Genomic DNA, 23,717 nt, shown 5'->3' with positions numbered 1-23,717 from the left:
TACATACCATCGTCAAAAGAAAGATAAGAGAAACAAAAAAAGAACAATGTCAAGAAATAGAGGGGTATCATAGTCGATATGACAATTTTATTGTCCATCGAAAGGTGAAGGAAATAGCTGGAAAGTTCCGAAAACGCAGCAGCGGAAAACAACAGATGATGAAGGCAATCTTGCCATAACCAAAGAAGATAAAAAGAAAGTATGGGAGGAATACTTGGGGAAACTTTTCCACGACCTTAGAACAGGAAAAGGACCCACCAGTGAAGATAATTCAGGTCCCGAAATCCTACTAGAAGAAGTAACCACAACCATCAGACAAATGAAGGATGGAAAGGCACCGGGATTTGATGAAATACCTGCAGAACTGCTAAAGCTATTAGATGGAGCACAAATAAAAGTAATAGCTGAAATATTTAATGACATATACAAGGGAAAAAAATACCAGCAGAGTGGCTCAAATCTGAGTTTATACCGTTGCCCAAAAAACCAGGAGCAAAAGTTTGTGAAGACTATAGGACCATAAGCCTAATGAGCCATCTTCTCAAGCTGTTTTTAAAAGTCATCCATAAAAAAAATTTACCGAAAATGCGAAGAACAAATTGCGCCCAATCAGTTTGGATTTGTGAACGCCGTTGGTACGAGGGAGGCTTTATTTAGCGTGCAGGTGTTGTTTCAGAAATGTAGAGATGTCAGCTGTGATGGTTTTGCATGCCTGATTGACTGATTGACTACACCGATGATATTCAATCTGTACTAAGAGCACATTTTTGAAAAGGCTCTAAAAGATATTGATGAAGGCATCTCAATAAATGGAGTCAAGCTCAGTAACCTGCGATATGCAGATGATACAATAGTGTTTTCCAATACCATAAAAGGGCTGCAAAACTTAATGAATAAAATAACTGAAACCAGTAGAACATATGGACTAGATATACACACCAGCAAAACCAAGCTAATGATCATCGGCAAGCAAAACATAACTGGAGTAAATCTGTATGTGAACCAAATGAGAATTGAACGTGTCTCACAATACAACTATTTGGGAACTATAATCAATGAGTAGTGGGACAATACTCAAGAGATTAAATGTCGCATCGGACAGGCAAAGAGTGCATTCTTGATTATGAGCTCTGTGTTCAGGAGCCAAGACATCGCTCCAAAAACAAAAATAAGGCTCCTTAAATGTTACGTGTACTCAGTGCTTCTATACGGAGTAGAAACGTGGACATTGAAGGCGGAAACTCTATCGAAACTTCAAGCTTTTGAGCTGTGGTTGTACAGAAGGATCCTGAAAATACCATGGACAGACAAAGTCAGATTTAGTCAACATCGTGAAGGGCCGTAAGCTGCATTACTTGGGGCATATAATGAGAAATCAAGGTATATACGAGCTACTCCAGTGCATTTTACAAGGTAAAATTGAAGGAAAAAGGGCCCCAGGACAAAGAAGGATATCATGCTAGGCTTGCTAACCTGAGAGCATGGTATAGAAAGACCTCAACACAACTATTCCTAGCAACTAACAAAGTCATCATAGCCAGAATGATCGCCAACGCTCGGAACGGACAGGCACCCTAAGAAGAAGATACCGGATTTTATTAATTTTTACCATATTCTCCGGCTAACCCGGATTTAAATTTTTAAGACCCGCGGTCCCCATTAATCCGAGTTATCGAGGTTCCACTGTACCTTTATCTGTCACAATATCGAAAATTATTATTATGAATCTTTTAAATCATTCTAAATAATTTTTACGAATTACCGACACCTAACTTCATTTTTGTTTATTACAAGTATGAATCACTTTTTCGTACCGATTAAAAATGATAAGCAAATTTTCACAAAATAAAATCAAATAATAGAAACCTTTTTAGCGATGCATTTAGATAAGTAAAAGCATAATACTTCACTTTATTGTAATCGTTTAACGAACATTATTAATTCCCTCAATTCACTTCTTCTTCTTTTTCAGATGCAAATCCACTAATGGATGTTAGCGATCACATTTTCCATTAACTCTCTGTTTCTTGAAATGTGCATCAGAGATTGTTTGTCGTTAATCCCTTTCCATTGCCTTATGTTTCGGAGCCAGGACATTTTCTTGCGTCCTGTTCCTCTCTTGCCTTCAATTTTACCCTCGATTATAAGTTGAAGGAACTGGTATTTTACGTTTCGCATGATATGTCCCAGATATGCCGTTATCCTTTTCTTGATGTTTTCGAAAGTTGGCGTTCTTGGTTGATTCTGTTAAGAACATCTACATTTGTGACTTTCGCTGTTCATGCTATCTTTAGGATACGGCGGTAAAGCCACATTTTCAATGCTTCTAATCTGTTTATATCCCTGGTTTTGAGTGTCCAGACCTCTTTGCCATAAAGCAGCACTGACCATACGTAGCATTTAGTAAACCTCAGTCTCAGTGTAAGATCGAACTCTGAACAGGCTAGTACTTTCTTGAATTTTACGAAAGCTTGTGGAGCTTGCTGAATGCGACTTTTACTTCCCTGTCCGATGCCCAGCCTTTAAAAAGCCACGTTCCCAGGTATTTAAATTTGCTCAATCTTTCAATGGACTTGGTATTCAGTATTATGGTGGAGTTTTCAAGTGCATCCAAGTTTCTGGAGATGATCATGAATTTGGCCTTTTTTGGTAATAATCTCTAATCCTATTCGCTTAATGTATTCTCCGATTACAGTTACAAGTTGTTGAAGATCGGCAATGTTGTCACAAATTAAGACAGCATCATCTCATCAGCATATCTTATGTTGTTGATCAATACTCCATTCACTTTGATTCTCATCTCTGCATCTTCCAAAATCTCTTGAAATATGGCTTCCGAATAAATGTTAAATAAAAGAGCGAAAAGCACACATACCTGTCGAACACAACTTCTTATATGTAAGGGTTTGGATATTGAATTTTCTATTTTTAATTGTGCTGTTTGATACCAGTACAAGTTTTCAAAGCATCTTATGTCTTTTTTGTATATATCAAGTTCCTTGAGGATCTGCATTAACTTGTGATGTTGGACACGATCAAACGCTTTTTCGTAATCTAAAAAGCACAGTAACACCTTCCTCTGATCGTAACAATTTTAGACCAACAACTGTATTGCTACTATTGCTTTTCTTGTTCGTAAACCTTACCTAAAACCAAACTGAGAATCACTGATGTCCCATTCACATTTTTTGTATAATGTTTGATGTAGTATTTGCATTTGTAGCATTGACTTTCTTGGGTAGGGGAATAAATGTAGAGCGCAACCACTCTTGAAGATAGCAACCAGTTTCATAAATAAAATTAAATATTTTATGTAGTGCTGAAATTCCCCTTTCATCCAGTAGTTTGAGTATTTCTGAAGGGATTTCATCTGATCTAGGTGCCTTATTGTTTTTTGAATTCAATATTGCCTTTTCTATTATCTCTTTAGTGATTGAAGGGCCAGTCAGCTGGTCGTCTGTATAAACTTCACTCATGGGTCTTTCGTCATGGAAGAGCTCCTGTATATAGTTTTCCCGTATATGAATTTTTACCCAGCACTATCTGGTTATCATGATTAAATAACTACGGTAGTTGTTTTTGGTTTTCTGTATATTCCATCAGTTTCCTTAAGCTTTTTATGTAAATAACGGTCGTCGTGCTGTCGTTGTAAATGTTCTAGATCGATACATTGTTGCTTAAGCCATTCATTTCTAAATTCACTAGCCACTCAATGTATCCGTATTTTTCTTCAATACGGGTAATTGTTCTATCCTGAAACTTTTTCAATATTGTTCTATCCATAGCCCGAGCAATATACTGAACACATTCTTTAATGACTCCAAATGAGTAACATCTGTAAACTGCATTTGAAGATATATCTTCTTCTGTAGGTAACCACACAAACACAAATCAAGTGTCATCAAATCTGGAGAACGAGGGGATCGAAAAATTTCAGAAACCCGATTCCCACTCTTCCACTCTTCCCTTCTTCCATTAGAATGACTTTCTTGGTATTGCCTTACATCTAACTTATTGTTACATACTTACCTAATACTTAAATACATCGCTAAAATGCCACAAAGTACATTAACTAACTCAAAGGATATTAACTCTTGGTTAGATTTTTGATAAATTTTGTTTTCTGAAAAGACTATTGAGTATTGTTTTTATTGACTTTATAAATTCAAAATACCATTGATTTTATTAGTAAAAATAGAATTAAACTTTAATCGAAAACCTGTGTGCGTGGTTCTTAATCATTTATCGCCCGTAGACATAAAATTACCGTTCTGTGGGTAGCCTTATCTCTTATCTAAAATCTAGAAGTGGAAATGATCCCGAATTAAGATTACACCCCCTCTCACCCTTCCGATCCTTATTCTCTAAGTCCCGTTACTAATATCTTATCTGTTTGGAATTATCTTTCCAAAGAGAGAATTACGAGACGAAGGGCTGAAAGTTGGGTTAATTTTGGATTTGGGCCCATGATTAAATTCTGATGGGTTTCACACTCCGCCGAAACAACCACTTAGAAATTTTATTTGTGGCTGAAAATAAAGTCTGCGTGACGTATAAGAAATTTATTGCAGCTGACGACGAATTATTTATACAATAACCGAAAATAAACATAGCATGCACCCTAAGTAATCATAATCATTATTTTAAGAACAAGTAAATAGTAAATAAAAGCAATATATGTTACAAAGTTCCGTAATAGCCCAGTAAATGACCGTTTTTGAGTGTAATTTTCAGGGGCAACTCCGAATTGCATGAAAATTTGGTTTTAGATTCTACTTACCCTCCACTTCAAAGTTGACTTTGTGCCGTTGATTGATTTTACTTAGGGGGTGACCGTCACCCCTTCTCGGGGGGTGAAAAACTCGTGTTGGTCGAAATAAACCCGGAAATGGATAAATTGACTGATTACATATAAGCAAATTTCGTTCTATAGAGTTTTTTATGTAAGTCGATACTTTTCGAGTTATTTGCGTTGTTTTCGTTGTTTCGTTGTTTTCGTTTTTCGCAAATAACTTAAAAAGTAAATATTTTATCGAAAAAATTTTTCTTGGCACAAGTGTAGCCTATAAACAACAAAAAAAATGGTGTATCGGTAAAGTCTATAAACCGAGTAAAAGCAAAGTTGTAGCACATAAAAATACGTTCTTATTCGTCTAATTCCAAATCGAATATTTCAACGTGAAATCACCGAAAAAGTAAGCAGTTTTCAGGAAAAGCTTATTAAGATATTTTAAAGTGTTTAAAAGAAGCTTTATCATTATTTTTTACAAAAGTTTCTAACACAAATAATAAACAAGTTACGCTGATAAAAGAGTTGGCCTTTTTTTGTAAAGAAAATCGTGAAAATATCCCTCTATTTAGCACTCTAAATAAAATTATTCGTTACCGCTTTACCATTTACTTTAAATGTATATGTATTGTTTATATGATCTGTAAGTTTGACTGGTTTAAAGTGCTTATTTTTGAAAAAATTTGGTTTTATAGAAAAAAAATTTCTAAAAATTTTAGAAAAATTTATTTTTTTCAAAATAACTTAAAAGTATTACGACACGAAAAATCTCAAACAATAAAAAATGTAGGTTTTGCTGTTATGAATATACCAGTTTCATTTTGTTTTTCTCTTAGAAAAAATTGATTAAGATATGGCTGTTCAAAATTTGCATACACTCGTGATTAGCGATTCGTTCAAGCCCTTTCAAGTAACCCTTTCAAAAGTAAGCACTTTAAACCTGTGAAACTAACAGATCATATAAATAGAGTAGATTGTTTGTAAAGCGGTAACGATTAATTTTATTAGGGGAGCTAAAGAAAGGGAGATTTTCATGATTTAAAAAAAAAACGGGACCAACTTTATTTTGAGCGTAACTGGCTTATTTTTAATGCTAAAAGCTTTTTTAAACAATAAAAAAGTTTGAACGGGCATTTCTCGAAAAGTGCTTTATTTTTTTTGTTATTTCACGATGAAATATTCGATTTAGGATTAGACGAATAAAAACGTATTTTTCAGGAGCTACAAATTTGCTTTTGCTGGATCTATCGACTTCACGAATACACAATTTTTTTCGTATATTTCTAAACTACATGTTTGCTAAAAATATTTTTTTCGATAAAATATTTACTTTTTGAGCTATTTGCGAAAAACTCTGGTTATGTTCGGAGCTGCCTCTGAAAATTACACGGTATCGCCGTATCTCCCGTTTATTTACTGGGCTATAGAAGTTTTCCTTGCTCTCGCGTAAGTATAACTAAGGGTAGAAATATAGTGAAGCATCTCACATCGCCACGCCCTTCGTCAGGCACCTCGTCGCTATGCTCGATGCGATATGTTCTACCATGGCGAATATGCAATTTGTGACCAAGTGCACAAGGTGACTGGCAAGGTACGTGACGAGGTGTTTAGCGAGGTGCCTGGCGAGGTGTGATGCTTCTATATTTCTCCACTCCTTCAAGAGATTGGCATATACAGGGTGTCCAAAAACTCTTTTCTTCCCAGACTTTTTAAGTGCACGGCCAATTGCTGAGCCTGTCCTTATTAATTTATCTCATTGAATTCTGCATTACTGTTTTTCTGCCAATTATAGAAGAAGGGGATTCGACATTTTGGGGTTTTATACCTGCTTTTCATAATATATGAGCTCCAAGGGTCGATGACTTTCAAAGTAAGTGTAAATATTTTATAAAGATCGCTATCTTTTTTTTATTGCCAATTAGGGATACATTTGTATAACTCATTTTATTATTGATTTCGTACTTACTGTAATTATTGAAAAGCTGCGTTTTTTGAAAATATTACGTACTTGAATTAAAGTATATGATTCATTTTGTATTTATTAAGAAGTTTCGTTTTTTTAAAATATAATGTATTTGAATTAGAGATATTTGACCATCCCTCGATCTCTCTCTTTAATCCTGAACCCCGGAGGGAGTGTAGTGGTCGACGTGATGTCGTGTATTTTTCGTCTCCAAAGATCTCTGTCTCTGGTCATTTCTTTTAACTGATCCATAGGTCTTTTGCATATTCCTGTAATTTTATCGATCCATCTTGTTGGGTATCTTCCTCGTGATCTTCGGCCTCCCACCTTTCCTTGTATAATGAGTCTTTCCATGTTTTATGTGTTAGCTCTCATAACATATTATCCAAAATATTTTAACTGTTGGAGATGGACTTTACTGGAGAGTTGTTGGCTAACTTTTAGCTCTCTTAAAATTGAATTATTTGTTCTATTGTCGGTCCAAGGAATTCGTAGCATTCGTCTCCAACAGAACATTTCAGTGGCGTCTATCTTTCTTCTTTCCGATTTTCTCAGGGTCCAAGATTCACATCCGTAGGTCAGTATTGTGAATATTAAGCAGTTAATTAACCTCATCTTTAACGCTCTTGAAATTTTATAGTCCTTCCATATTGTGGTAATTTTTGCTGTGGCAACTTTTGCTAGACGATTTATTTCTTCCTGTAGTGACCCTGTGTTTGTGATTAATGATCCCAGATATAAGTATGAGCTCACAACCTCAAATGTCACCGGTCATATGTAGTCATATGACCACAACCGGTCAATTGTGGTTATGTGTGAATGTTCGTTATTTAGTCTATCCACTATCATGATTTTTGTCTTAGTATTTGAAATAGATGAACCTAAAACGCTTTTTCAGAGACATGTACAACGTCACCAACTCTATTTAAAATATTTTGAGAAAAAGCACTAACAGGATGGAGGTCAACATGTAGGGGAATGCCGATAAAGGCTGATTATTTCTACATACTGTTGTAACAAAATAGAGACTTCTGTTGGAATGAAAGTAAAGAGGATGATAAACTCCAACATAAGTAAGAAAAAAACTAGATGTAGCTAATGGAAAAAAAATGTGTGGCTTTTACGTTGAGAAGCCGAAGTAAGAAAAAATACTAAGAAAAAGCTGAAGTAATATGTAGGAGGAAAATGATAAGATGTAGAAATAGATGGACTGATTATAGAAGTATAGATAGAAAGAGACAAACTAAAGGGAGTTAGACTAGCTAGAGATGCAAGAGAACGACAACTTGACACTCAAGGATGGATACGGCCAATTTTGCATGCCTGTCGAAGACGGTAGCTCTAAGTAGATATGGATGAAGACTAATAAAGGAAAATACTACTAAGATAAGAATAATGTTCTGGAAATTAATAAAGATAAATAATTGATAAAGAAGAACAAATTAAATAACACTAACAAATCATGGGCGCCAAGAAAATGATATTCGGTCACTCTCCCAGGTATCTTACACGGCTGTCAAATATATTAACTTAGTAAATATAAATATAAGAAAATAATAATAAATGATATACAAAATAAGTAAATATTTATTAAAAATAACTACTAGATGTTTGAAAAAACTCTGAGTTAAACAAAGCATATACTGTGACTCTAACATGACAAAAGTTATCGTTAAACAAGTTATATTCCAGATAATAACCATGATGTTACCTGTTACAAAATTGAAATACCTCTTACTTACATATAGGGTACAACTCACATGAGACCCTTTACTAAATGGTTATAATACGCTTGCTACGTACAACTAAATTAAACCCGACAAATATAAAATAATATAAATCAACAGGCACAAGCCTGACTAAAGAAAATATAAAAAAATGAGTTTAGGGAAGTTTAATATACAAATGAATATGAAATAAATTGGAGTTAAGATAAATACCTATATAACGACCTGAAGTAACCGAACAAATGAAGTAAAGCGAATAAACAACAAAATATCTGGGAAACAAGCAACTAATACAAACTAAATTTACATAATGACATGAAATCGACCTAAAGTAACAATTAAATACAAAAGTGATACCTTTTTGGCAGATACGCCGAGCTCAACGTACAATACCGCAAAATTATACATGTTTGGGAACTTACTAAACTTATATGTACCTATATTAAAAACCAAATAAATGCAAGAAAAATAATTAATAAACATAATGCATTAACCGAATGTATGTGATATGAATTATAATAGTTACTCAAGGCACAACAATAAATGTTCCGAAAACAAACCCATTCCTCAAACGAATAACCAAGAGGTTCCCAGAAAATGAGCACCAGGGGTGGTGCTAAACCATGCCTCCTGTAGGCCCAGGTGCCAAGACGAAAAGGAGCTGGAACGCCCCAAAAACTTGTTCCCCTAAGTGACTTGACTGTGGCTGTGGCTGGAATCGGCTTCTTCCAGGTGGTCGAAGGATACATAGTAAGTTTTAATATTTCTCCCAAATGGCTAAAAACAAACATTTCCCAGTTTTAGTTTCAATTTCCAATCGAACATATGTGAGTAAAAAAAACAAACGAAGAAGTAATGAGAAGAGGTTTTTTTAGAATGAACAGCAATAAAAAAAACATCCATTGGCACAGCTTATCAGATGTGAAAAGGTATTGTGCGTGACCTTGATGTATAATTTAAATAGAGAATATGATATTTAGAACAAAATATTTTAGGATAATTATATTGCCAGTGTGATATGAGAATAGCATTAGATTTTTTTATTCATAATTGATCATATATTGGGTATGGACAGACTTTAAACTTTATTAACCAACAATTAAGACTATTAGAACTTTCTCCGAACATATATTGTACACAGTGGAATGAATAAAAAAACTAAATTCAATAATTAACAATTTACTGGAAAACTTGAACTGGAAAGAATATTTTAAATGCAAAAAGAAATGTAAGATCCAACCTAACCTTTATATGTCAAAAAATATTTACCGGAATTTCCCTTATTATTTATTGTGTTTCCTAAAGAACACGCTGGAAGGATTTAACAAATCCACGGGACACCATTTTTTCTACTTCCAATGGAACTGTATTTCAAAATAAATAACTTTTTAAAAAATGAGACCTTCCGCCATTATGGAACCAGAGGTCCGCCGACCTACTTCCAGCGCACTTTACAGTCAAGTAAAAATCAAGCAAGACCGCCTTGTCGAATTTTTCAGAACACGAAAGAATATTTCTCGCTAGGTGGCGTATATAGTACGTTCCATCAGTGATACCAAAACATAATTAGGTGTGGCATCGTTGCAAGAAATTCTAATTATAAAAGATAATAATTAGAAATAGTTAATTACGCGAAAATTAGAGAAATTAATTAAGAGATCAATAGAAAATAATTATAAAAATAATTAAAGAGTTCAAAAATACTCTCATAACGTATCGAACCGTTACACTATATTTCGCAGACGACCAGATGGTGATGGCTTATGATGAGGAAGATATCAGTGATATGGTAAGGGAGCTACAAGAGGAATACAGAAAGGTGGACCGGGAAATATGAAAAGAACGGAATATTTAACAATATCGGAAGAAGACGTCAAAAATCTGGAAATTGAAGGATACGCAAAAATAAAAGGAACGAAGAAATTTAAATATTTTGGTTCTGTAATGCCGAAAAACTTAACAACAGAAAAAAATAATAAATAAATTGAGAGAAACAAGATCTGGTATAAGACAACACCATAGTGTAATCTGGAATAAAAACATCAAAGAAAAAAATGATAACGAGGTATCATAACATATGCAACAGAAATTTAGGGCATAAACAAAAAAAAACGAAAGAAGCATTCTGGCGACTGAAATGGAATATTGAAAAAGATGCTGTGGCCTGACCAGTAGAGACATGATATCAAATGAAGAACTAATGAGAAGAATAAAAATGAAAAAAGTTGTCCTGCGGTGTATATATGAAAGAAGACTAAAATGGTACGGCCACATAGGTAGAGCAGAAAATACATGAATAAACACGGTTGCAGAATGGAGCCCAAGAGAAACAAGAAGGAGAGGACGACCGATGACACCATGGAAAAATGAAGTTGACGAACCCATATCAAAGAAACGATCGGAAGAAAGAGATGGGCATATCGTGGAAAATGAAAGTCCTGGCTGACCGAAGTGAAACGGCACTAGTTGTAGACAAAGCTTTATAATATAATGTATACCAAGTAAAGAACATCCATAAACTACGTCGTTGAAAAGGGGGAGGGGGACTTTGCTTATTACGACGGTATGCTACAGGAGGGAGGGGACCATGAGTACACATCCGACGTCGTTTGATGTTCACGAATATAAAAAATATACCCTATTTTATAATTAAAAGAATTAGTATATTACTTTTTTCGCTTATTTTTCATTTCGTTTGTATCACTCACAGCCTTAATAATATTGCTAGCACTTTTGTACAGAATAACAAACAATAAAACATTGTTCTATGTCTTTAAGGCTATGGGTACATAATTCGCAAATAGTTTACGTGTATCCCTACTTTTTCTGTCTTTACACGGCAAATTACGTGTAGTAAAATTCACACTGGTATGGATATGTAAACATTACTAGAATATCATTCTACTTGAAAATGTCATCATTAATTTAAAGAGATGGGTTTTGAATGTTCTTGGATAAATGTTATTTTTATAATTGCAAATTATTAATTCAGTTAATAAATGTGATAATTTTTTCACTAACTATGTATTCAGTGATTGTAATAATTTATTTGTACAACAAAGACTAATACTCAATCGAGAAAAGAGGAAAAGTGTTAAAGTGATTTTTTAATAATATATTGTTATGGAACGCTTACAATTTTGAACATCTTTAACAACAAAATACTTGGATCACAGAATATATTATCCTGATGTATTCTCTGCTTGGATCTTCCACAAATAATACACAATAAATAACTTTTTATTATTAAGTTCACGTCTTAAATCAATTATTTATCAGATACACTATATATCAATAATATTTAATCAATAACTCAACATATTCCCGAAGCAATGTCAAATATTTAAAATTGTCACTGATTGTCAGTGTCTGACTGACAATATATGCTGATAATATTATATTCGGCTGAGTGCGTTGTAAGACAAAGATAGATTTGGAAAATATTACCACGGCATTGTGTTCATTTTTTTCGAATCCTGAAAAGCCAATAAATATTTTTGAAAAATTTAAACGCAGAATGAAAGACTAAATTATTACCGAGGGCCGAAAGTCCCTTAGAATAAATAAAAAGTTTATTTTGAATGATATATTTGAAATTAAAAATCACACTAAATTTTCTCTTAGTTTTTCACCCCTGGAACTTATTAAAATAAACATTATAGGAGTTCTCAGGGACTTTCGGCCCTCGCTAATAACGTAATCTTTCATTCTGCGTTTAAATTTTTCAAAAATACTTATTAGTTTTCTCAGGATTCGAAAAAAATGAATCGCCATTTGAATAGCATTGCAGCCGAAAATACGTACCGATCCTCTTAAACAAACGCTTCTATACAGAACAACGTCTGGAAGCAATAAATATTAAACTGATCATTTATCTACTGAATACTCTGTGTGAAACAATTCTACAAAAATGAATAGAAATAAAATATTCTATTCTATTATTTAGTTAGTACATAGTATTTATACCTTTTTTTTATATTTTTTTTTATTTCAATTAACGTGTCTCGGCTGCTGCGGCCATTGACACAAGGAACTTTATTACAATAACAATAAATAATGTAAGTTAAATTTACAGTAAGTGGTATATTTTACAATGTTTAAGGAACTCTATCACATTACACATTTTGTTTAATATTTCACAAATTTCCGTGGATCCCATATTTGGTCCGTCCTGCTGCGTAGTGGTTGCACTCCACAAGTAAGTGCTGTACACTTAGTCGAGTGTTGCAGTGTTGGCAGTTTGGAGGTGCTTTGGGAACCATCAAGTATCCATGGGTTAGGCGGGTGTGCCCAATTCTGAGCCTTCTGATAATGGACTTCGGTTTTCTTTCCATTTTTACCAGTCTAGGTCCTAAAATGCTTGGTTGGATGGACTTTAATTGCGTAGTGCACTTGCTCCACTGATTTTGCCACATTGAGGTAGATAACTTTTTGATTTCAGTCGTTATTTCTTGAAACAACTGGATATTTTCATCTGTAAGGTCAGAGCGACGTGCTTCCTTTGCTGCGTGGTCGGCATTCTCGTTTCTTTTGGTACCAACATGTGAAGGATTCCATATAATCGAAACTGAAGTATTTGATTTAGCAAGTGCTGTACACATTTTTCATGGAATTTATTAACTATTTGATTTGGTGTATAATTTTTTCTAATCGAATGTATGAATGATAATGAGTCTGTGCAGATTGCTAAATATTTGTTACCCTGCATTGGAACCTCTAGAGCTTTGAGTATAACGTAGAGTTCAGCTGTGAAAATACTAGTCATATTGGGTAGTCTACACATGGCTAGTGTATTATTTTTGGAAGTAACAGCACATCCAACACTTTCTTCGTCTTTAGATGCATCTGTGAACATTGTGTTATCAAACTTGCCTCTATTAATTATGAAAAATATGGAACACTTTACGATTTTGCGTGTCATCCTTGTGCAGGGGCCATGCTAATCTCCTCTGTATCGTTCCAATTTTAGTATATGTACCGCCGAAGCGAGTACTGTATTTATAGCTAATAAAAGAAATGGCATTGAAATCAAAACAAAATAATTATCAAGAATTATATGATGCAGTTAAGAAATCATAGGAACTCCGACACAAGTGTTGTCTTTTGTCCCAATAAAGCTAATTAGTTGTATAGTGAAGTGAGAGAAAAAGTACGCGGATATTAATGAGCTACATATTATAATAGTAATACTTATTTGGATTTAACATGGAATTAAAAAAAAAATCACTAAAAAGGAGGGTCATTAGTTGCAATTGCGACGTCGGTATAAGGGGGAGGTCAACTGTAAACGACGCTTTAGGACGGAAGGGGGGGAGGGTATTAAAAACTCCAACATTTTTACGACGTAGTTTATGGAAGTTCCCTTAAATGACCTGAATATAAAGAAATATTTACTCAATGCTCGGAGTAATAGAAAAATAAAATATATAACTCTTTTTTAACTTTTAGTTGAAATTGTGTGTTAAGTTTAAAGTTTTAATTGGAATTTTTTATTATTTTTTTTTCATCGAAATATGTAGTGCATACAATTTTCATACGTCCGTAATGAACTCGCGAATTTCAAGAACGCGTACTTTATAATATTCCATACTTTGTTTTAAGCCCTCGAAAAGCATCGTAACTTCAGATTCATCGTTAATCCATGCTCTAGACTTTTATTACTCGCATTTCTCTTTTTACCGATATATCGCTGATGGTATGATATAGACGAGCGGATGCTAGCCGGCCGCCAAACTTGTGTGAAACTGTAATATGACCGGAGTTTTTGAAGTTTTTACAGTAATTAATTCGTAATCTCACAACCGTTACCATTAAAGCGATGCATTAAAATGCATAAAATGTAATATTTAGAGGCTTTTAGAAAGGAAAAGATAGAAACTACGATGAAAGCGTTTGATAATTAAAAAGATATTGAGTTTCTTTAAAAAGGTACAACTTAAAATTCTTAGTATATATTATAATATTATACAGGGTGTCCGAAAAATTGGTCATACATTATACCATAGATTTTGAGGTCAAAAATATGTTGATTGAACCTAACTTACCTTAGTACAAATGTGCAAATAAAAAAAGTTATAGCCCTTTTAAGTTACAAAATGAAAATAGTTTTTTTTTTCAATATTTCGATAACTACTATAGATTTTTTATTGAAAATAGACGTGTGGCATTGTTATGGCAGGAACATCTTAACAAAAAATTATAGTGAAATTTGTGCATCCCATAAAAATTTTATGGGGGATTTGTTCCCTTAAATCCCCCTAAACTTTTGTGTATGTTCGTATTAAATTATTTTTAAAGTATTATTAGTTAAACACAGTGTTTTTAAAACTTTTTCTCTCTTCGTACTTTCTCAAAAAGCCGGTTTATATCGAGATATTTTGAATATTTGTCAAATCCACCAGCTATTTGTATATGGTTAAGTACGATTATAGAGACCTGGTATTAATATGAAACATTTTTATAATATGAAAATATACTAAGAGGCAAAAAAGTTTTAAAAACACTGTATAATGGTACCGCAATAAAAGTTTAATTGGAACGTGCACAAACATTTGAGGGGTTTAAAAAAACGAGACCCCCATTCAATTTTATGTAAACATTTTAAAAAAGAAGCCGCATCTCGATAAAAACTGGTTTATCTAGAAAATACTAAAAGTCAAATTTTTTTAAAAAAATATCGTGTCTAACTATTGGTACCACAATAAAAATTTAATTGAAACGTACACAAAAGGGAACAAAACCCCATACAATTTTTATGAGGTGCACAAATTTCACTATAATTTTTTGCTAAGATGCACCTTCCATAAGAATGCCACATGACTATTTTCAATAAAAAATCTCTAATAGTTTTCGAAATATTGTAAAAAATTGATTTTCATTTTGTAACTTTAAAGGCTATAACTTTTTTTTGTGTGCACATTTGTACTAAGGTAAGTTAGATTTAATCAACATATTTCTGACCTCAAAATCTATGGTATAATTTATGACCAATCTTTTCCGGACACCCTGTTAATATACAGAGTGCGGCAATAAAATTAATTAGAAATATCTCGACAACTAAAGGTAAGTGAATCTTGAAAATTGGAATTAAGGGGTTTTGAAGAGTGAGCTCTTTAATGAAAATATTTTCATCTAATTGCTACTTCCGATTATACCGGAAGTTGCTTATAAATTAGTTTTTTAACAATTATAAATTTTTAAATAAATTTTTTATATTTTAACATACAGGGTGGCCCATTCCATATAAGTCTTTCTTTGTAGAGAAAACGGCTTAACATTTAAAAACTTTTTTCTTCATGGAAAAAATGTACAGGGAAATGAACAGAAATCAAAGAAATTGTTCAAAGTCACATCCATCATTCTTAACATAACTGAATTCGTTTTTAAAAAGCAGATTCTATTCTTAATTTCATATCTTCTCGAGTAAACGATGAGGTCTTATAAACTATACTTTAATTTAGATACGTAGGTATCCTCAGAAAAATATCATCGGCGTCAACCCTGAAGGTCTTACCACCTCTTCCGATCTATTTATTACCAAAACGTCAATGTTAGTATTGTTGTACGAGAAGTTGATAATGTGTAGGGGCTCTATCCAATTGCATCCATATTTTTTCCTGCTTAATATTTAGAGGTAGGTAGATCATCAAGAAAGCCAGATAATTGCCAGATTATTATCATAAAAAATGAGGAGCTCCAACTCATTATGCAGGGAAAGATTCAAGGAAAAAAAGCATAGGGAGATGCAGAATATCGTGGCTGCGCAACTTGAGAGAATGGTACGGATGTACATCAAACGAACTTTTCAGAGCAGCCGTCTCCAAGGTCCGAATAGCTATGATGATTGCCGACCTCCGTCGCGGAGATGACACTTGAAGAAGAAGATACCCCCCAAACGTTTACGAACTACCTGAGCTGATGATCGAGTGTACGATAGACGTAAGGATTTTTATCATTGTTAAATGAAAGTTATTGCGGTTAACAAGTCCATTATTATGGAAAATGTACTCATCGGAAAATAAAACAATCAAAAACATTTTAAAATATGAAATGTCTCTTTTTATATTATTCTTCCAATACAGCTCTTACTTATTCGAGTTTCTGTACTAATGACCCAATGACCTCTGTGTTTTCTATTAGTGAATCAATAACCCTAAATTCGTTATTAAAATCGTCTGTAGCAGATGGTTTAGGATGGATTGTTTTTATATTAAACGTTATATTATACAAAAAATCAATACTTTTTCAAACCAATGTCTATCAAGCTTTTCTCGATTTGGGTATTTTTGGACATAAACCAATAAACAGTTTTCATTGCACTGACCAAAAACAAACAGCGTATCAATTCTTTCTTATTTCGAATAAGATTTCATATTTAAATAGTTATTTATGAAACAGTTCGTGAAGTATGCTTTTTGCGAACGCACGCGATTTTTAGAGCACGAGCGACAACGGGGCGGGTGCTATACATCGCGTAAGTTCGCAAAAAGTACCTCACTCACAGTTTCATACAATATTTTATCTACGATAAACAAATAAAAAAAACTGTAACTCTTCGTCACTGGAATTTATTTCTATTCTACAATTTTTAGAACTTTGACATTTAAAAATCCTAACTACTTTCAAACCACAAAACTGTCAAAAATTTTGTTGTATTAAGTCATTTCTCATATTGTTATCACCATGACAACGCGAAAGTTAAGGATATTTGATTATATGAAAGTGTGTCAAAAAAACCCATTGAATGTATGCGAAAATGTAAATCCCATTTAAAATACATTGTTAGTTCACGCACACTTTAAACTCTTCTATTATATTCTATTTCCTAAAATAAAGTTTTTCTGGGGAAAATTTGAAGGTCCTAAGTGTAGCATAAATGGTTGAAAAACGTAAAATGCGAATACTTGTTTTTGTATGGTTTTTTTCGCAATTAGTGCTATTTTGCAAAAAGGGTGACTATTTTTTAAATATTTAACCAATTTTGTATTGTAGAAAATTTAATTTTGCAACTTTTATGTCCACTTTTCTCAAAAATTAATAGTTTTAAAGTTATAATCAAAAAACCAATAAAAAAATCGAATTTTTCCTTCATATTTTGACATTTTGATTATTTAAACAATGTTCCGGACCATTTTGAGTGGGAGGATAACTCAAATATTATTATTTGAGTTATTTTCAAGTAATTTCTGCAAAAAAATTTGAGTCACCTCTCAACGTCCATCTCAAAACAGATGCGCCCTGGACTAATAACAAAATTAACTTTTATTACCAAAATTAATTTTTTTTAACAAATATTTAATTTATGTTACCACCAATCAACTGATTTATTCAAACAAGAAAAAAATCAGGCCCGGATTTAAAAAATAAGTTCGTTTTAGTCTTAGAAAAAATGTCACCCTGTATACGCTTTTTGAAAACTCTAATATGATTTTTACAAATTTGACAAATAGGTAATTAAAATGGCATATTTATTTTTTTTCCCACACGATTACTTAATTTTTTATAAAAAAAAAATCAAATTTGACTATGAATAATTAAAAGTTTGGTAAAGTGAACCATAGATTTAAAAAAAATAACTTTTTTTACAAAAATAATTTTTTTTTTAACAAATATTTAATTTATGTTATCACCCAATTAACTGATTTATTCAAACTAGAAAAAAATCAGGCCCGGATTTAAAAAATTAGTTTGTTTGGGTCTTAGAAAAAATTTCACCTTGTATACGTTTTTTGAAAACTCTAATATGAATTTTACAAATAAGACAAATAGGCAATTAAAATGGCATATTTATTTTTTCCCCATACGATTACTTACTTTTTTATTAAAAAAATCAAATTTGACTATGCATAAAAAGTTTGGCAAAGTTTTTGCATAGATTTAAAAAAATTAACTTTTTTTATAAAAATGAATTTACAAAAACAACGTTTTTCTTAAAATTAAGTTTTACCTTTTTTTAACACGTCTAGATCTAAAACTTCCCATAACACTTCTTTTGGACTCTATAGTTTAACATAGACGTGATCAAATTGATAAATTTTAAATTTTTCCACCTAATTTTTGCGATTTACAAGTTTGCAACTTTTAAAAGAAGAAGACTGAAAGTCTACAACAATTTTCATAGTCTTCACAATGGTAAGAGGTATGTGCTGTAAAAATTTCAGAAAAAAAATATTAAAATGGGACAGAGTTGTAGCGAGTTAAACCGTGAGTTCACTTTTTTTTTTCATTCTTAGGTTAAAATTCCGATCTTGACAAATTTGATTTTTTAATAAAAAATTAAATAATCGTGTGGGGAAAAAATTAATATGCCATTTTAATTGCCTATTTGTCTTATTTGTAAAATTCATATTAGAGTTTTCAAAAAGCGTATACAGGGTGAAATTTTTTCTAAGACCAAAACGAACTAATTTTTTAAATACGGACCTGATTTTTCTCTAGTTTGAATAAATCAGTTGATTGGATGGTAACATAAATTACTTATTTGTGCAAAAAAAATTAATTTTTGTAATAAAAGTTATTTTTTTTAAATCTATGGTTCACTTTACCAAACTTTTAATTCATAGTGAAATTTGATTTTTTTTTATAAAAAATTAAGTAATCGTGTGCGGAAAAAAATAAATATGCCATTTTAATTGCCTATTTGTCTAATTTGTAAAATTTATATTAGAGTTTTCAAAAAGCGTATACAGGTTGAAATTTTTTCTAAGACACAAACGAACTAACTTTTTTAAAGCCGGACCTGATTTTTTTCTAGTTTGAATAAATTAGTTAATTAGGTGGTAATAGTGTAACGATTGGCCAAAATAAGAGACACATCGATCTGACCGTTCAAAAATTATGACGAATATAAATTTCTGTCAAAATGCGAAACTCGCCCTGTATATTATTAAACAATGGGAGCAGACACTTTTTAATGGTCATTTGTTATTCCCCATAGGAGCCTCTATACGAGGTAGGAGTATGTACAGTTTCTCATGACTCACCCTCTATATAATATGACATGGAGTAGATAAAATTGTTTTTTATTGCACTTGCTGTTTAACTTACAATATGTATAGAAATGTCAAATTGACATTAAACAATTAAATTCAGTGGCTACTTTATTTGAAATGAGCATTTTGTACAAATAAATGTTTGGTTGTTTGTTTGTTTGGGTTTATATGACTGTGGAAACTAAATTAATTCACAATAGAAAAACTTGTTACAATAGTTTTTAGAAATATACCTGTTACGGTAAGTATGATTAATTGGAAATTATTAATAATTACCGGTTACTATTAATACAAACCGAATAGCTAGGTAAAAGTAATAAATATGCCAAAATTAATCCCATCGCCCGGTAATTATTAATAAATCCCGGATAAGAATATTAAATGTGATAAATTTCAATACTAGTAAGTGCGTAGAAGCTTGCGGAGTGTAAGGTGTGTATAATTCACTACGACATACCAGAGCTAAATACGGCGCATAGAGCATATCATACCACATTGTTAGTCAATCTGTAGTCGGAAGCGGCCACTATGTATTACACTATTTAATGTATTAAATACATAAGGCTAAAGTAGGATTAAAAATATCCTTACCTCCTGGTACTTTATCCGAATTCAGAAGAAGATTTAGAAGCGACAATAGCAGATCATTCTGATGACGCTGATAATGGGGCAAAGCACCCTGGTGATATGGAACTCAACAGTTCAAAAGAAGATTCCCAGTTAGCGAATATTGAAGATACAGGTAACACTAACAGTCCAATCGAACATAATTCGTGTGCGATAATTGCTGTCAATGAGGAAGACAATGCCAGTATTGGCGTTAAAGAAAATGAGGGAGACGAAGAAGATGGCACTGCAATTGACAAAACTTCAAAAGAAAATTGAGAAGACTCGGCATCTTGCTAAACAGTCACTTGTAAAACAATCTGACAGAATGTTAAAGCATTCTAATAGATTCCCTGTTGAAGTAGTAGGTCAAAGTGTTAGAGTGCGAATTCCAGAAGTTGATAGAGCTAAAGCCGATAGCCGAAACATTATTGCCATTATTATTTCTATTATAGATGGCAAGGGCGGATCCAGGGAGGGGGCCATGGGGGCATGGCCCCTTCCGAGAATTTAAAAAAATATAAATTTAAATATTTTCAATTCAAATGTTTTTAGTTTCAAACACATATATATGTACAAAACAGAAGATAAATTGGACTAGAATTGAACAAAAACAGTGACGGAAACTTCAAGAATGACATAGGATGTTTTGTAAATCAAAATGTTGATAATTTTACAGAGTGCCGATTGTTAGAACGACCTTGGCAGCTATTAAAATCGTATCAATTTACACATTCTGTACACATACAGAATAAAAAAGAAATGAAGCGTTACTAGAGTCACCAGCGCTTAGAACAAAGGAGTTGGTTGGTAATTTCGCACATTCAAAATGGATTGTTTTGGAAGTATTGCGTTTTATTTTTCTAATGAAAAATATGGTCACAATAAAGGAATGACAGCCCAAAGCCTTGTCACTAAACCTTTGTCATCTTTCGCCAAGCCCATGGTCAAAGACGGAGGCATGCAAACCCATGAAAATGCATCATAACACAAGGAGTCCGTTCAGGTTGGGCAGGATTTTCTACAAAGTTATCGCAACCCGCAAAAGTCACTCATTCACCAGATATACACTCTCAGACGTCTAAAGAGAAACAAGAAATTGAGAAAGACTACGACTAGCAGTAGAGTCTAGAGCAGGGGTTTCCAACTTATAAGGTATTGAGGCGCCAAACTAGAAACTTTTGGTCTGGGTGCGGGCCGCACTTATGTAATCTTTATACAATCACACAATCTTTCATGTCTGAAACTCTGTGTCATAAAAAGAGTTAATGTATTCTCTTTTCTCAAAACTTTAAAAAGTCTATTTTTTGTTAGTTTTGTAAATACTCTCGCGTGCAACAAAAATATGCCTCGCGGGCCGCCTGTTAGAAACCCCTGGTCTATAGAGTTCTGAGGTCGACAAAATATTCCTCTAATAGGCTATCGTGATAATGGCCTTCTATGACAAACAAATCTACTCAATTAGCAGCATACGCGGATGATATAAACATAATGAGCAGAACAATGAATGCAGCGGAAGAAACCTACGTTGAGTTGAAACAGAGTGCAGAAGCAGTAGGGCTAGCAATAAACACAAATAAAACAAAACTACTCATACAAACCAGATCAAATAGACCGGCGCAACAACACTTTATTGACGATATTGAACATGTGAATAGATTCACGTACCTAGGAATGGATCTGGTTGCAAGCAATGAAGAAGAACCGGAAATAAATAGAAGGCTTGTGCTGGCAAATAAAGCCTATTTCGCGATGGGCCACATATTCAAATCGCGAGACGTACACCGGAAAACAAAAATCCGTGTATATAAAACAATAATCAGGCCCATAGTAAGTTATGGCTGCGAAACATGGGTGGTGACACAGAAATCTGCCAATGCATTAGATGTGTTTGAAAGAAAAGTATTACCTAGGATACTGGGCCAAATAAGTGAAAATAACAACTGGCGAATTAGGTATAATAGAGAAATATACGAGCAATATAGCGAACCAACTCTAGCACAACACACTAAACTGCAGAGATTACGGTGGGCAGGGCACGTGGTCCGCATGCATGAGAATAGAATCCCCAGAAAATTGCTGAATGCAAGAATGCAGGGAAGAAGACCTGTTGGAAGACCTAAAAAGAGATGGGAAGACGAAGTCGATGAGGATGCCAGGAACTTTCTGGGAACGCGTTCATGGAAAAGAACAGCGGTAAATCGAAATGATTGGAGAAGCTTATTGAAGGAGGCCTTGGGCTGTAGTGCCATTGGATGGATGGATAATGGCCTTCTGCTTCTGGAGGAAGATGCTGGACCTAGCAATTAGGGAAATTGTTAAGGTTTAACATCGCATCAGGAGATAAGACTCTTTAAACAACACCTATCCATAGCATCTTCCTGAGCAACATACAATAGTGGTACCATTCATACTCGATTGATAACACGTTGTGAAGAAATAATTAAACAAAGAATGAATCAGGTTCAAAGTGCATGTGTTATTGTTCTGCCATATTTGACGAAACGACCGACGTATCCCACATGGAACAGCTCAAAACATTCGTTGAAGAATTTGTTAAGTTCAGTGAAAATCAAGAAAAATGGGAAAAAGATGGGACAGGAGAAGGATTGGAAAAAATAGTATAAAACTTATTGAAAGAACTGCACTTGCAACCGAAGAAATCGGTATTGACTTTAATAATACTTTAATAAAGTTAAGTTTTGAATGTCTTTATGGCCCTCAAAAGTGTGTGAAAAGTACCTTGAAACACGCCATTGTAACCCTAATTTTTAAAAATTACCCCCAGATCCCCTGGTACTCCTCACCAAAAAAAAAGTTCATGTCCCCTCCCGAAAATCGGTCCTGGATCCGCCCTTGATAGATGGAAAGCTAGGCAATATGCATGGTATTTTAAACCAACTTCATGCAAGAAACGAATTTGCCACCTGCAAGGAAACACTTATTTCAGTTAATGAAGCGCCTGATACTGAAATAAGTCTTAGTGAATGCGTTCGTAACGATTAGAATTTAGGCAGTCAAGGATTTCGCCACTGCAATTGTAGTGGCCAATGCAATTAAAAATGCTGCAAACGCAAAAAATTAAGCGTTTTTTGTAAATCTAAGTGCCACAACAGCCTTTCCTATAAAAACAAGTAACTATAGTCGAGTAACTTAACCTTCGGAGTACGAAGACTGGGTCAAGCGTGACCCGAAATTCAGTTATTTCTTAATATTTTATGAAATAATTTTTTTACAAATCCGATTGATCGTAAGTTTTCCTTATTTGTTTTAATCTATTTTTTCGTATATAATTCGTGAACATGCAAATTACAGTTTTTCCTCTACGTAACATCTATGATGTCGGGTCAGTCCTGACCCGGTCTTCGGATTTCGAAGAATATTTTCAATAATGTTTGTAAGTACACGTAAATCGCAGCCGTCTCTGTTTACGGGAATACGTACAGTGGAACCCCGATAAGTCGGCCTCCGATAACCCGGAAGTCCGGCTAACCCGAACCGATTTTCATCAGACAAAACAAACATTTTTTCACTTTGACCAAGTTTTTTACTAAGAAATAAACAATACTGTATACAACTGCACGTAATTTAGATGTATTGTGCATTTTTATGTATTTCATGTTTTTGAAATTATGTATAAT

General features: G+C 33.4%; 1 non-coding gene across 1 annotated transcript; it reads right to left on the bottom strand.

The window, feature by feature from the left end:
* Positions 1–13,365: 13,365 nt before the first annotated feature.
* Positions 13,366–13,472, bottom strand: LOC114326170 (U6 spliceosomal RNA). Its single transcript, XR_003651804.2, has one exon. It is a non-coding gene; the product is annotated as a U6 spliceosomal RNA (small nuclear RNA).
* Between the last annotated feature and the right edge of the window lie 10,245 nt (positions 13,473–23,717).

The sequence above is a fragment of the Diabrotica virgifera genome, chromosome 6 (genome assembly GCF_917563875.1).
Source record: "Diabrotica virgifera virgifera chromosome 6, PGI_DIABVI_V3a".
In the NCBI taxonomy this organism is placed as follows: domain Eukaryota; kingdom Metazoa; phylum Arthropoda; class Insecta; order Coleoptera; family Chrysomelidae; genus Diabrotica; species Diabrotica virgifera.
This window is presented reverse-complemented; position numbering and strand designations above follow the sequence as displayed.